The sequence below is a fragment of the Pan paniscus genome, chromosome 2 (assembly GCF_029289425.2).
Source record: "Pan paniscus chromosome 2, NHGRI_mPanPan1-v2.0_pri, whole genome shotgun sequence".
In the NCBI taxonomy this organism is placed as follows: domain Eukaryota; kingdom Metazoa; phylum Chordata; class Mammalia; order Primates; family Hominidae; genus Pan; species Pan paniscus.
In genome coordinates this window covers 191,872,283-191,888,525 of record NC_085926.1, presented here as the reverse complement: position 1 = coordinate 191,888,525, position 16,243 = coordinate 191,872,283, and the positions used below count along the sequence as shown (strand labels likewise).

At 42.3% G+C, this 16,243-nt stretch overlaps 1 long non-coding RNA gene across 1 annotated transcript; it reads left to right on the top strand.

Moving 5' to 3' along the window:
- Positions 1-5,729: 5,729 nt before the first annotated feature.
- On the top strand, positions 5,730-8,983 carry LOC130541397 (uncharacterized). Its single transcript, XR_008955446.1, has 2 exons — positions 5,730-6,625; positions 7,676-8,983. It is a non-coding gene; the product is annotated as an uncharacterized LOC130541397 (long non-coding RNA).
- The last annotated feature ends 7,260 nt before the right edge of the window (positions 8,984-16,243 follow it).

The following is a 16,243-nucleotide window of genomic DNA, read 5'->3' as shown; positions in this document are numbered from 1 at the left end:
GGTTTTCTGTCTTATATAATCCCCATGTTGGTTCTCTTTTACTTATAAGAAACAAGAAAAAGGTGTGTCTAGTTCTGCTGTTTGTTCATAAACAATGTGAGTACATTTTTTCGATGGAAGTAAATTTATGTGACGGCTTAAGACGTGCAACAGATGGAGGGGAGTAGAGAAGAAGCTGGGATCAAGGGCGGGCAATAGGGGACAGAGGCAGAAGGAGGGAGCTGGAATTACCACAGGCTCAGGGAGAGGACTGGGGCTCCTTGTCTGCACCCTTCTCTACCAGTGGTGCAGCTGCTGGGTCCTGTGCTGACTTTCTGCATTTCATTTTCTTTCTGCCTGACTTAACACTAGGATGAAGCTGTGTTTTCTTCTGTCTCCTTCCTTGAGTTGTCCACAAGGTGAAGTTGGCTCCCTTGTATAATATCCATGTAATGGAGTCATTGTGCTTATGCCGTGGTCTCCTGCTGCTACTGCTTTCAAATGCTCCTCATCTACAGCTGAAGCAAGTCCTGGTCTTCTTACCTAACCTGCACACGACACTCCCTCAGCCCTCCAAAACTGAAGTGGGGCAGTCATGTTTGGTGGGGATCTCAAGGTCCTTCTGCCCTTTACTTCCTGTAACCACTGCTGTTTTCGAGGAAGAAGAGCTGCAAGACTGTCCACAGTGTCTCCCTTCCTCTGGTCCCATCTAAGCCATATTGAAAAGGATGGTGCCAATTTCTACCATGTGGAAGGTGCACTTGCCTTGTTCCCAGCATTGCTGTAGTACTTTTTCTCCCCTTTCACCAAAGCTTTTCCTTTTTTATGCTTCTCTGGGTTGTTTCAGAGGGGCTGTTGGTGTAGAGGAAGTTAAACACTTAAATGCAATGCCTTGTTACCCAGAGGTCTATAAAACGCATCCTTTAAGGCTTTTTATATTGTGAGAGCATATATTTTATGCTATAAATTTATTAAAAACCATCCGAGTCTTTGCAGCAGCACAGGACGTGGAGTCAGAAGACATGAGCTTCAGCCCTCACTCAGCCTCCCGTTTACCCATCTTTAAAATGAGAATAGTACCTTGCATGGAATGAGATCAAGAATATGAAAGCATATCTACATCCTTAAAAGGTAAAAACACATAAGACATGGCAGCCATCCTTTCTTTCCCTTTTTGCCTCTCAGGCTGAGCCCTATGGTATGGAAAGTAATTGATAAATCCTTATTGTTAGTTATTGAAAATGAAAGTCCAGGAAATACTGAAGAATAACTAAGGAGAGAAAAGGAGTGAAAGAGTAATTGAACACATTATTACTATCTTCTTTGATATTTATGTTTATAAGCTTTCTTTGAACCTGTGGTGTTGTCTGCCTAGAAAGTCCCAGATTTTATTAACCATTTTCATATTTTCTCTCCAATCCTTCCTTCTAACCCTGTCATTCCCCTAACACTCAAAATTTATTGTAGAAAGGTGTTCTTTTAAAGACCTTTATAAAGAAATATCATTATCTATGGTTCAATGTCACTTTTAAAGTTGTCCCTTGATACTTTTTGGAGGCTACTGGATTTATTTAATTTCCAAACACTCTTGAAAGTCATCCAACAAGTTCAAGCAGGGAGAGAATGGTCAGGGTACAGGGTGTGTGAGGAGATTATGCTGTGAGTTGGCCGGTATCATTTATTATGGGTAATTCAACAGGTGCCTCAATAATTCCTACTGGGAGGTTTTCCGTTCAGCTTCCCCACATGGCTCCATTTCAACATCCAACAGTGACACTGTATTCTCAGAATTAGATTAGCTAAGCACAGGGCAATGCAAAATCCACTGGAATGATCCAAAAGAAAGGCTTGCTCCTTCATCAACAGTGTTAGCATGAAATATGCTTCTGTTTATTTAAAATGGTAGAATTCATCAGCTACTTGAAAACTCCCATTCTTTGAAGTGGAGGTGTACATTTCATGTGATATAGTTCAATCCTGTCTGTGTAATTACATACGTAATTTTGAGCACTTACTCAATGTGAAACCCTATGCTGGCTGCTGTGGAGGTTAGAGAGATGAGTAAGACCTAGCCTTGGCTTTGCGAATTTACACATTTGTTGGGAGATGGCAGCCTATGTATCATCCCATCATAGGACAGATGTAGAAATTAGAAATGCAAGCAAAATGCCATTGGGTTAGAAAGGAAAACTTGAAGGTGCTTCTTGGTAGAGGAAGACTTCAAGCTAAGCAATCTTGCCTTTATTTATTACATAGACAATTGTTGAGTGGCAAATTGGTTCACGCGCTATACTATAAATAGTCAGGGAGAGCCAATTTTAGTTGTGTAATTATTTATAGAAGAATAAAGTTCAACAGGCAGAATAGACCAAGGAGGGCATTCCAGGGAGGAGGGACTGAGTGCAGACCTTCTGGTGACACGACGTGTGTGTGGGAGTGAGTGTGGGCTATGGGCTACGGTGAAGGTAATGATGGGATATAGATCTGAGCAAAACTGCAAAGGGCTCTAATGCTCAGTAAAAAAAAAAATACATTTTATTCTAAATTGCATTTTTATAAATTGAGCAAATCTAAGTTTACTGGGATTGTTCCCTATTAGGTATAACAGTTGGAGTTGCACTGGCTTGGAATCAGACCCAACTTAGAATTTGAGCTGTGTCATTTACCAGACCCAGTCACTTAACTTCCGATTCTCAGCTTTCTCGTCTGGGAAAATGTGGTTTATGAGGATTAGTTTCAAGGAGATAGGGGAAGGCACCAAGGACATTGCCCACCCTTTGGTAGGCATTCAACAAAGGTCAATTTCTCTTTTTCTCTCCCTTCCGCATCCTCCCCTCTCTTTCTCGTAAGAGGGCTTTGATGAAGCATATGCTCCGTAATGTCACTGAGTCATCTGGCATGATTGCTAAGCATTTTCTTAGACTTTTCTTAGACTTGCTCAGGTTCTGAAACCTGAGCAAGTATCAGAAGCACCTGGATGCTTATCAAAACACAGTTTGTGTGCCCCCAACCCTGGAGTTTCTGATTCAGTGGGTCTGGGTGTTGGGGGGTGGGGCAGGGGGCAAGAATTTGCATTTTTAAGAAGTTCCCAGATGCTGCTCGTATGGGAACCACATTTTGAGAGCGTCTAGTTTTTCTTATTTTGCCCTGGGGCAGACCCTGTCGGATGCTTCCCTAACAACCATCCCCTTTTCCCTGCTAACAGAGTCCTGAGTTGTTTTGGCAGTACAGAGAGATGCTTTGATTTCAGGGCTAGGCTTTTTTTTCTATCTCAGTGCCAGAAGATGAATGATAATGGGTCTAAATTGTCGTAGTCATCTCAGTTCTCTTGGCCATTGATTGATCTCAGGGTGGGAGTCAAGTTAGTTCAGTGTCCTAACTTAGAGACATGAGCTTCAGCTATACTCCTTAATTTATGAAGAACTTCACATTCCAATTAAACAGAAATTATAGAGCAACACTAGAAATCTTCCAGAAAACGCAATTCATCCCAGGCTCCTTTATAAAAGCAATCCTAGCCTCTGACTTTGATCATCTTTTTTCACCTACCCTTTCATCATACTTGGACCCTCCCAGCTCTGCTACCTTCCACTGTCCAGATCAGTGCAAATTTGTTGGAAAGACCAGTTTTCAATCACACAAACATGTATGTCCATTGCCCTGTTGACTGTGACATTTGGCCACCGTCTTCTGAACCCCTAAGGAAGACTGAAATCCTATCATTAACTAACTTTTGGATCAGAGCTGGGTATTTATGATGGAACTTAAATTAGTTACCATCACTAACAATATTTTCTTTAGCATTTGAAGAAGTATTATTTCAGTTAAATGACCATAGTAGTTCACCCATTTGTTCATTCATTCATTAGGCAAATTTTTATTGGATATTCTATGTGCTACAGTGCTACAACATCATCCCTCTCTATGTATACAGTTACTTATTCATAGTTTATAAAGCACTGTCAAAGCATGAGGGGCTAGGGACTAAGTTATAATGGAGAGGAAAATCAGTGCATGCAATAAAATATGCTTCTCTCATTGTACCTGTAGGTATTTGCTAATAGAGTTGTGTGTAGAGGTACACACATGTTTTTATTTGCTTTTTATAACTGTTATGTTACCGTAGTTATGAGCATATGAACATACATGTTATTGCTTGCATCGTGTTTCTGTACTCTGGTTGCGGATCTTGATTCCCTCCCCCCATTTTATCATTTTTTAATGTTACTATCAGTAGCAAGGTAAGAAAGTAATTCGATATGCTGTTTTCTATTAAGAAAGAAGGAATTGATAAGTCCCTGTCTGCTCAACATTTACTTTTATTTCTGCTGTCTGCCACCTGGCTTCTGATTGTCATTCATTAATTACTTAGTAATTAATTCCACCCACATTTCCTGAGCAGAGTCCACCTAAATTTGGCACATTGGAGAAAGTAGAGACTAATAAGCTCAGGACTCTGTCATAAGGGGCTCACCATACGGTAAAATACATAAGACATGCAAAAATCACTGAAATGTAACACAGCAGTCAAAGGATACGTGTAATAGGAAGAGAGTAGGTAGGAGAGCAGAGGAGAGAGAGAGGACTTCTGACAGGAAAATCAAAGAGGCCTCCGTGCTCTATGTGGAAGGACCTGTGCACTGGACTGTCAGAGATCCTGCAGGATTTGGGAACTTTGACTGAATTGGAGATTCTGGGCTAAATTATAGAGAAAGAGCTGTCTTCACTCTGTGCCTGAGAGGCCAACAAACCCATCCGATGAGATTTGGATAACACTGATCAACCAGGCCAAATCCTGTTACACGAATGCAAAAGGACTGTCCCAAATACTGGGATCTGTCTGGAATAGCTCTTACTATGTATCACCTCATCATAGGACAGATTGAGCACTAAACAGCTCATCTGCAGAAGCTTGTTAATTTTTTGTGTAGAGGTTTGGGTGAGATGGTTTGCACATTTGCTGGAAGGAGGCTGACCTGTATACTTTCTTAGGAATGGGGAAAAGCTGAGTTGGCTGGCGCTTGGAAAGTGTCTGTACATTCTTGGCTTGGGAAGTGTTTGGGATGCATTTATATAATGCGGTTCCTTTTCCTGTAGCACAAAGAAATGACAGGAGGAGGAGGAGGGCTGATCACACAGCAAAATAGTGCCCCATACTTCAAACCAGCCCCTTTGAGTTATCCAAGTGTACCACGCCCTCCCCTAACCCAAGTTACAAGCAGCTGAATTGAATTAAAAAAACAGTCCCTCCGTTGCTGCTGTGACCTGGCCTGCCAAATTCTCAGCTGGCGTGAGTTTTTATAGCTCCGTTATAAACCCCTGAAAAGTGAGGCATATAATGGAAACATTGACATAACCTGAACGCCTAGGAGCGGCTTGTGCCACTCTAATTATCCTTATGTCTTACTGGCCCGTTTCTCTCCTTCCCCTGGCAGGACCTGCTGCCGCAGTTAGGCCTGACTGTCCCAGGGGCTGGGGGTTCGAAGCTGGCGTTTGCTGGGGAATAATGAGATAGTGTCTGCTGGTGGGAAGCCCCCTGCTCCATACATCCTAGCTCCTCCCCTTTGCCTTTCTTCCCTTGTTCTCCTCCTGCACCACCTCCCCCTACCGCCTCCCCCGCAAAAAAGGCAGAACAGTTCAGTTGGTTGTAAAAATTAATGAGTTCAGATACAGACTTGCCTTATTCCGGTCCAGCTGCGTAACCAGGGTGATTCCAACCAGCATTCTAGACGCTGACATCAGCTCCACACCCCGGCACAATGCTGCTCTGTTTGATCTCAGAAACAGATCGGGCTCCTGGGCTTTATACATCCTGCTTCCTCCCTACGTAAACTCATTTTATTACCCACCGGGAGAATGCATCTCAACTGCGCTCTCCCTGGGCAGCCAATGCCAGAGGATCAGGCCCTACAGCTGACTCTTCTTCTACCAGCTGGACACTTTGATCCAGTTTTCCTGGTCCTCTTTGAGGTTTCTCCCCAACCAGGCGTTGACAACTGGTGGAAGACGATGGTGATAATGATTTCACCACTTTTCATTTTCAGTGCTCTTCTACGTTCCTGTCTGACCTGTGGTCCACAACCTCCCTGCCAGGTGGAGGTGATAGACCCATTTTATAGATGAAGAAAATCTGGTAGAGCTGGTGAGTGGCAGAATTAGGAATGGATCACAGGGTTCTTGACTCATAATCCAGTGCTCATTCCAGGGACTCAGGGGGTTGACCTCTTGGTGCAGGCACCAAGCAAGGTAGATTTAGTTTGTGTTGTGACCTGAGCAAGAAGAAGGCTCTATGGACCCACTTTCTGGGAGGCAAAAGGAGAGAGGAAGTGGCAAGTCTACGTCAGGCCCTTCCAAGTACATCATGGTGTCCTTCATCTGTCACAGCTCCTGCCCCTTCTACACCCTTTCTACAGAGTGCTGCTTGCTCTGCAGCTGGTCCAAGAAGCTTCACCTCCCAGGAGCACCAGACAGATGATCTCCTGTTTACAGTGGTTCCAGGAGCACCAACCCCAAAGATGAGTTATAAGCAGATCTCTAAAGAGGTTTTAGGAGAAGCTGCTACAATGGTGGCAAAGCTCTTTAGAAACATAGAAGTATGAACCTTTTTATGGGGAGAACTTCTAAGAGTTTGGAGAGGTCTTCCAGGGTAAGTGTTATAGCACGTATCTACTGAAAAGGGAAGAGGAGATTAGGGGGTCTGTGTTAGTTTCCTGGGGCTGCCATAACAAAATACCACAGACTGGCTTCAACAGCAGACATTTATTCTGTCTCGGTTCTGGAGGCTGGAAGTCTGAAATCAAGGTGTCAGCAGGACCGCGCTTCCTCTGAGGTTGAGCAGAATCCTTCCTTGCCTCTTCCTAGCTTCTGGAGGTGGCCGTCAGTCCTTGGCCTTCCTTGGTTTGCAGCCGCATCACTCCGATCTCTGTCTCTGTCCTTACCTGGCATTCTCCCTGTGTGTCTGTGTCTTCTTATGCCCTTTTTCTTTTTTCTTTTCTTTTCTTTTTGTTTTGTTTTGACAGAGTCTCGCTTTGTCGCCCAGGCTGGAGCGCAGTGGCATGATCTTTGCTCACTGCAACCTCTGCCTCCCCGGTTCAAGCAATTCTCATGCCTCAGCCTCCTGAGTAGCTGGGATTACAGGCACCCGCCACCACCCCTGGCTAATTTTTGTATTTTTAGTAGAGATGGGGTTTCACCACATTGGCCAGGCTGGTCTCGAACTCCTGACATCAGCTGATCCACCCGCCTTGGCCTCCCCCAAAGTGCTGGGATTACAGGCATGAGCCACTGTGCTCGGCCCACCTTCCTCTTTTTATAAGAACATCACTCAGTGGATTAGGGTCCATCCTAAATTGAAATGAAGCTGTCCAAGATTGGTAGGGGCGAGGCAGATGTTATTCAATGACTGATGTCCTTATAAGAAGGGATCCTTAACTTGATTAAGTTAACTTGATTATATTACCAGGATTCTATTTCCAAGTAAGGTCACATTCATAGGTACTGGGGATGTCTTTTTGGAGGACACAATTCAGTCACTAACAGGGTCTTGTGTTTCTTTCATAGTTGTCTAACTGCTTGTCTCTATTCAGAAAAGTAGAGAGTTGAATTGGTTCCCAAATAGCCATTGACAATGGTGTTAAGAATCCCTTATACTTGTTGAGAGTTTTACTGACGTGTTTTCACACATGTCTTTATTCAGTCCACACAACCTCCCTGGAAATGGCAAGGAGTTATAATTTCCATTTTACAGATGAAGAAATGAAAAAGAGGAGAAGGGGATGCCATTTGCTCAAGGCTGCTGGAACGCTAGGCTGGCTCTGGGACTATCACGAAAAGTTTCTAACCCCCCGCCACAGCTCTTCTCACAACACAAGAATGAGCTCAGAGAGGTTAATGAACCTGCCAAAGACCCCAGCTGAGAGACTGAGTTGGTTTGCAGATTCCAAAGCCCACATTCATTCCATTTTATCTCATCTTCAGTGGACTTTGAACATGCCTCAGCCTTCACCTTGACCCTTGGTGAAGGTGCTGAGAACCAAGACCCAGTGCAGCGGTGTCTCTGGAACCTCCTGGAGCTCAGCAGCCGACTCCCAAACCTGGAGGTCCTCACTCGGCACCCTGTGCTCTGCCCTCTGGCTGATCCTCAGCATTCCCAGGCAGCCTGGCTCCCTGTAAAGTTGTTTAAACTTCTGTTTATCATCATCTTCCATCATTTCTAATTGTTTTCCTGTGTCCCTTTCTTTTGTAGAGGATATAAACTCAGCATTTTAGCTTTTGAAATAGATTTGCTGTGCAGTTTCATGGCTCTTTAGTGGCTTAAAATGTATTGTTCTGTGAGTCTCTCTGTGCCCGTCACAGCATTCACTGTGGGAAGCAGCAGGACGCCAGCGATGCTGATGTTTATTTGATTTTAGGGGGCTTTAAGGCATTCCTGGGACCATACGGATTCTAAATATTCTGCCTCATTGTCTTCAGAAGCTACTAAAATATCCTAGAAATGATCATGTTTCAGCATGTAAGCTACATATTTCACATTACCTCTTGTATCCATACATACATAGCCTCTAACAAGAGCCTGGCATAAGCCAATGTAATGGTTCTGAAATGGTAACCACATGGTTCTTCAATCACTAAAACCCTTTCCACTCTGAGATTGGACATTCATTGCTATTTTCTGCCAGGGCTGTGATTTACAAGACTGTCTATGAGTTCTGTGTTTAATATAGAGAACTGGCTGCCCTCAATGCATGAGACTTCCTGGTATTTTTTTCATGTGATTAGATGGATTACATTTGTTACATATTTATTGTTTAGATATACAAGTAATCCTCACTTTGCACAGTGTCATGTCTGCATATTGAAACCATATACTCACTTTGTGCAATCCTTTGGTAAGTGCAAAGTGAGCACACAGGTCTGATATGTACAAGTTTCAGTGAACATGGTACTATGCATCATGAAGACTATCTGAAGTTGCTTTCAAATAAAATTTGGATAAGGACTGTAACTACAGTAGTTCTCATTCTTAAGGAAATGGTAATTGCCAGCCGGGTGTGGTGGCTCACACCTGTAATCCCAGCACTTTGGGAGGCCGAGGCAGGTGGATCACCTGAGGTCAGGAGTTTGAGACCAGCCTGGCTCACATGGTGAAACCCCGTCTCTACTAAAAATACAAAAATTAGCTGGGCGTGGTGGTGGGCACCTGTAATCTCAGCTACTTGGGAGGCTGAGGCAAGAGAATCACTTGAACCCAGGAGGTGGAGGTTGCAGTGAGCTGAAATCATGCCATTGCACTCCAGCCTGGGTAACAAGAGCAGGACTCCGTCAAAATAATAATAATGATAATAATAATAAGAATAATAATTGCCCACTGGGTGCTCTTCTCATCTGTATACTGAAATACTGCTCACACAGCCCCCAGCCTCAAGCCATGTAGTAGGAGAGGCCACATGAAGCAAGAAAATGACCAAAGACAAAGACTGCTGAAAGTTATAAGAGGTGAAGTGCTGCCAGGGCTCAGAGGCAACGTGGTCATTTTTTATTGGGAGAAAAAGAATCAGAGAAGGCTTATGGAGAAGTTAGCATTTGCACTGAGCTTTAAGAGAAGAGTGGATTTTAGAAATACAGAAAAGGGAAATGGGAGGTGGGCATTCCAGGCTGAGCCAACAACATGAACGAAAGCCCAGGAGCGAGTGACAGTACCACATGGTGGAGGAGCAGCAACTCACAAGGAGCACAGGGTGACTCTGGCTGCAGAGACCTGGTAACAGTGTGAGAATTCATTTGATGACATAACTAAACCTATGAAACCTTAAAACTAAGTTGAAACCAGCTCCCAATTTGAGCATCCTCAAGATGGTGGACTAGAGGTGCTCAGCACTTGTTTCCTTCACAAAGAAGGACCAAACCAACAAATAGAGAAGCACCCTCGAATAGAGTGTCTAAGGGAGAGCATTGAAATTTAACAAGGAAGTGACAATGACCCTCTAAGGCATGGAAACTCAGGATGGCAACATAGAGAGGGAAGTGAAGCAGCCAGTCAGGATTAGCTCAGAGCCAGGAAGAACTGCCCATTGCAGGGAAAAGGTAAGTGGGAGACCCCCAGAAGTCCACATTCCCACCACAGATACCTGCAATCCTGGCTACAATAGAGCCCCTCAGCCCTCACAGGCCCTGAGCCCAGTATAGGCAGCTACCTGGAGTCCACATGACTGCATTATTCTGGAAAGGAAATTCACACCAGGGCCCCACTGACATCCCACCACATCCACCCAGAGGACTGCAGTGTCACAAAGACAGCTGGATTCAGCAATGCAGCTGCGACCCTGGACCCGAGCCCATACAATGTCCTACATCCTGGGAAACAGGTAGTTCAGCACAGCAGGGAGGCTGCCCCCAGGATAGAGGGAGCCAGTGGACACACTCTCCAGAGCCTGAGAGCCAACCGCCCTGGGGCGTGCCATTGCCAGCTGCCAGTGACCCTGCCCCCTCCAGCAGTAGAACCACCACAAACCTGTGCAAGCTTCCCAGGGGTTGGCCCACCTGGGGCTTGCAAATGCCATGGCCCGCAACCTCAACCACTTCAGTAGCAGAGCCATTGTGCACCCACAGGCACTCCCCAGGGGCCCAGGAACTGGGCTGCCCAGTGTTCCTATCCCTGTCAAAGCCATGCCAAAGCCTCTACAAACAACTGTAGCCTAGGCCACTGAGGCACTCAGAGTCACCACTGATGTTGATTACAGCCAAAAAAATACAAAGGCTACATTACTGCACCCACTCAGAACCAAAGCCAAAGCATCCTATTCAATTGACACTATAGATACATCTACAAGAAAAGACAATTCATGATCTGAATGAGAAACTCAACAAAGAGATTGATAGTATAAAAAATAACCAAATAGAAACCTTGGAAATGAAAAATTCAATGAATTAAATAAAACATACAATTAAGAGCTTCAACAATAGACTAGACCAAGCAGGAGAAAAAAATTTTGAACTTAAATACAAGTCTTTTGAAATAACCCAGACAAAATAAATAAATAAATAAATAAATAAAAAGAATGAAGAAAGTTTATGTGACATATGGGACACTATTAGGCAAATTTGCATTTTGAGAGTTTAAGAATGAGAAGACATGGGAAAAGGCATAGAAAATATATTTAATGAAAAAATAGATGAAAACTTCTCAATACTTGGGAGAGATACAGACATCTAGATACAGGAAGCTCAAATATCCCCAAATAGATTCAACCCAAAATGTCTTTGAGGCACATTATAGTCAAACTAACAAAAATCAAAGACAGAGAATTCTAAAAACAGCAAAACTGTCAAGTAATATAGAAGGGAATCTCCATCAGACTAACTTCAGATTTCTCAGCAGAAACTTGAGAGGCCAGGAGAGAATAAAATGATATATTCAAAGTGCTAGAAGAAAAAATTTGCTATCTAAGAGTACTATATCCAGCAAAACTATCCTTCAGGAATGAAGGAGAAGTAAAGTCCTTCCCAGATGAACAAAGACTGAGGAAATTTATCATCACTTGACTGGTCCTACAAGAAATGCTTAAGGGGACCCTATTACACCTGGAGCCAAAAGAATGACATCTTCCATCATGAAAATATAAAACTCCCTGTGGAGCAGATACACAAGTGAGAAAGAGAAAGCAATCAAATGTTATCACTATAGAAAACCACCAAAACACAAAGATAAACAATAAAAGAGTAATAAAGGAACAAAAGACATCCAAAACAACCAGAAAATAATCAACAAAATGACAGGAGTATGTCTTCACTTTTCAATAACAACTTTGAATGTAAATGGTTTAAACCTGAATTAAAAGATGTAAACTGGCTGAATCAATTTAAAAAAAAATAATAAGATCCAACTACATTTTGCCTATAACAAACTCATTCACCTGTAAAGACATACAGAGACTGACAGTGAAGGCATGGGAAAAAATATTCCATACAAATAGAAACCAAAACTGTGTAGGAGTAGCCATACTTACATCAGACAAAATAGACTTTAGTCAAAAAACATCAAAAGAGACAAAGAAGATCATTACATAATTAAAAAGGGATCAATTCATCAAGAAGTTATAACAACTGTACACATATATGCACCCAACATTGGGGCACCCTCAAATATAAAGCAAATATTATTAGAGCTAAAGAGACTCTAGACTCCAATTCAATAATACCTGGGGTCTTCAATATCCCACTTTCAGCATTGGACAGATCATTTAGACAAGAAATCTTTGTTTCAACAAAGAAACATTGAACTTAGCCCACAAAATAAGTCTCAAGGTTTTTTAAAATAAAAATCACATCAAGCATCTTTTCAGGCCACAATGGAATAAACCAGAAATCAATAACAAAAGGAACATTAGAAACCATAAAAACACATGGAAATTAAACAACATGCTCCTGAATAGCCAATAGGTCAATAAAGAAATAAAGAAGGAAATTTAAAATTTGTTGATACAAATGAAAATAGAAACACAACATACCAAAACCTATAGGATAAAGCAAAAGCAATACTAAGAAGGAAATTAATAGCAATAAATGCCTACATTAAAAAAGTAGAAAGATTTCAAATAAACAACCTAGTGATTGATGTGTCTCAAGAAGCTAGAAAAGCAAGAAAAAACAAAACCCAAAACTAGTAGAAGGAAAAATACAAAAAAGATCAGAGAAGAAGAAAATAAAATACAGACCAAAAAAAAAAAAAAATCAACGCGATGAAAAGTTGGTTTTTTTGGTCAATAAAATTGACCAACTATTAGCAAGACAAACTAAGAAAACGAGAGAACGGACACAATTAAATAAAATGAGAAATAAAAAAGGAGACATTACAATTGACAAAGGGCCATTAGAGACTATTATGAAAACTATGGACAAACATATTGGAAAACTTACAGGAAATTGATCAAATCCTGGACACATCTAACCTATAAAGATTGAACCAGGAAGAAACAGAAAACCTGAACAGACCAATAACAAGTAATGAGATTGAATCAGTAATAAAAAGTCTCCCAACAAAGAAAAGCCCAGGACCAGATGGCTTCACTGCTGAATTCTACCAAGCTTTTGAAGAACTAACACTAATTCTTCTCAAACTATTTCAAAAAAATGAAGAAGAGGGAATTCTTTCTAACTCATTCTACGAAGCCAGAATTACCCTGATACCAAACTCAGACAAGGACACAACAGAAAAAGCCACAGGCCAACATCTCTGATGAACACAGGTGCAAAAATCCTTAACAAAATGCTAGCAAACTGAATCCAACAATGCATCAAAAAGATAATAAACCTAGGGGTTTACCCTAGGGATGCAAGGACGGTGCAACATATGCAAATCAGTCAATGTGATACATCACATCAACAGAATGAAGGACAAAAAAAGTATGATCATCTCAATAGATATTGGAATATATATTGGTATAAATACACAAAGTAATATTATTCTGACATAATAAAGAATAAAATCCTATAATTCATGGCAACATGGATGAGCCTGGAGGTTATGATGTTAAGTGAAATGAGTCAGGCACAGAAATACTGAAGGTACTAACTCATGTGTAGGAGCTAAAAAACTTGAGCTCATAAAAGTAGAGAGTAGAATTGTGGTTATTAGAGGCTAGGAAGGGTGGCAGGGAAGGGAAGACAGGAAATGTTGATCAACAGATACAAAATTATAGCTAGATAGGAGGAATAACATAGTGTTCTATAGCATTGTAGCGTGACTATAGTTAACAATAATTTATTGTACATTTTCAGATAGCTAGAAGAAAGGATTTTGAATATTCCCAACACAAAGAAATGATAAATGTTTGAGGTAATGCATATGCTAATTACTCTGATTTGATAATTACACATTGTATACATATATCAAAATATCACGCTACACTCTATAAATGTGTCAACCATTATGTGATTACTCTATAATCATGATATGTCAACTAAAAGCAAAAGGAAAAAAAAGATGAACAATTAACAAAAAAGCATAGCAGTGAGAAATTCTGAACCCCTGAGCTGGGAAGTTCTGAATAATGACCTGTGGGTGATACTGACCAAAGGGGGAACCTCAGCTTCTAAAGCCCATACTCCAAAGGCAGTTGATAATAATCAGTCAAGTATTAGGGATCCCAGGTGCTGTCACCCTCAGGCCTTGTTTGATTCCCAGAACAAACCTGTGAAGAACAGAACCTGGAAGCATGTCACCATTTTATAGATGAAGAAGCAGGAACTCAAAAGACAGGGACTTGTCCAAGCCTGTACAACCAGCAAGTGACTCAGCAACGGAAAGAATGCAGGTTTCCTAGTTGGCCACACTGAGAATTTGGTGCTTTGACAACTATACTTCATCTATTGTAAATTTTCCAGCTTCACACAATTTCTTTTATTTACAAAAGTACTAATTATTATAGCTAATCTCTCCCTAAGGAATCACCCACTGAGGGAAAAACAAGAACACCAATGTAGGCACATCTAATGGCCTTATATTTTGTTGCTCACTTATTTCCTGTATACTTAGTTTTATTTGAAAATTAATGTTGATTGGATTTGAGAAAACTGTTCCCCACAGGATATTTTCAATTGTTAGAAAAAAATAAAATAAAGAACACCACCACTGAAGAGTTTCTCCCATGGCGCCAAGCTGTCTTCCATTTTGGATTTGCTTTCCGTGTAGCCAGTAATTACCCCAGGACTGCCGACCTGGGCTCCTCCAGGCACAAGAGCTGAAGGGTGCCCTAAAGAATATTGCCTCCATATCTGTACTCTTCCATCCTCTCATCTTACCACGAGCATCACAAAGAAGCCTCTCAATCACCCGCTTTCTGACAGATCAGCATGGGTTTAATCCCAATCAGAGTATCCCAGGGCGAGCAAGATGGGGCTGTCAGGAGGCCCACCCTGGCTAGTCTGAAGCCTTTGACTGAGTAAACACAGTCTGAAAGGGAACTGGGGAGCTTGAAAGTAAAGCTGTAAATGATCCCTTCTGTGATTCTTGGCCAATTATTCCTCTGGGGTTGACCAAAGTGGGGGAAACCAGAAGAGAAGGTCCCTCTTTGCTTTAAACAAAATATCATTACACTTCTAGCATCTTCCTTGTTTGGGGCATTTTCCAAGTGAAAGTTCATTAGGGAGACACGAAAGCACGTTCTACTAATATCCATCAAAGAGGGGTTCAGTTTCAAAGCACAGAAGAAATACAATAGCGTTGAAGCAAACTACATGAAAAAGATCTTATGCGCCTGAGAAGCGAAAGAGAAGCAGGGACTGGTGACTTGGATTTTCTTTTTTAAGCTAATCTTTATTTGGGACAAAATATGTAAGTCCAAGGAAAATGAGTGTCTCCTGGGCACTCTCTTATTTACATGGGGCGTCTTGAACTAAACATTTTGAAATGTTTATAAATGTTTGGGTTTCCTTTTCCATACTTTCTCTGGTTGGCACCAAAGCTGCAGGGCTTGGCATGTCCTCAAGCTCGGGTCTTCCCCTCTGTGGCGACAGTTACTAATGAGCGTTAATCTGGAGGACACACAGAGACAAGATGAAGTGCAGACTGGAGCCCGGGGATTAGGTCCTTTGGCGAATAAAATGTAAACAGGGGATGTCTGAGAGGTGAGGAGTGGAGGGGCTCATTAAAGGTCTGGACTTGGGATCAGGGTGGCTCTTTGTGTCTGTCCTCAAGCCAGCGAATGGGCTCAGATGCTGGTGAGCACTAGCCAGGCCCCTGGCTCAGCTGTTGGTCTGAACAGTGCCAGAAGGTCCTTTCCTTAGGCTGTCCAAGGGTGTTGGGTAGGTCCCGGGATGACACGCTGCTCGTTCAGGCTAGGGAAGGGGATGCTTGCCCTCACATCGAGCTTTTTGCTGAGGAAACCCTTGCTAATCTCTCATTCAGAAATGCTCCTTTGGGGAGTGGTTCCCTTCCATTTCAGAAGGACCTATCTCCCTTGACTGCCCCTGGGAAAGAGTAGATGTTTTCAATGCTTCGATCGTGTGCACTGTGAACTTCTCCAAAATAGTTCTTTCAAAGTAAGGTTTTGGGTGAACATAAATGAGAAACTCTAACTCCCCAGGGGAAAATTTACCATAAGAACTCAGGCTTCGGCCTCAGGTAATATTGAATCTGGGTTTCCAGCAGTGAAATTGAGAATGTGAGGCATGCCAGCAAGACAGACCCGTCCTGATTCTGCTGCGAGGCCCGGCTGGAGGCCCACCCAGTCTGTCTGAAGTTCCCAGGTTCATTCTGGGGAGTCCT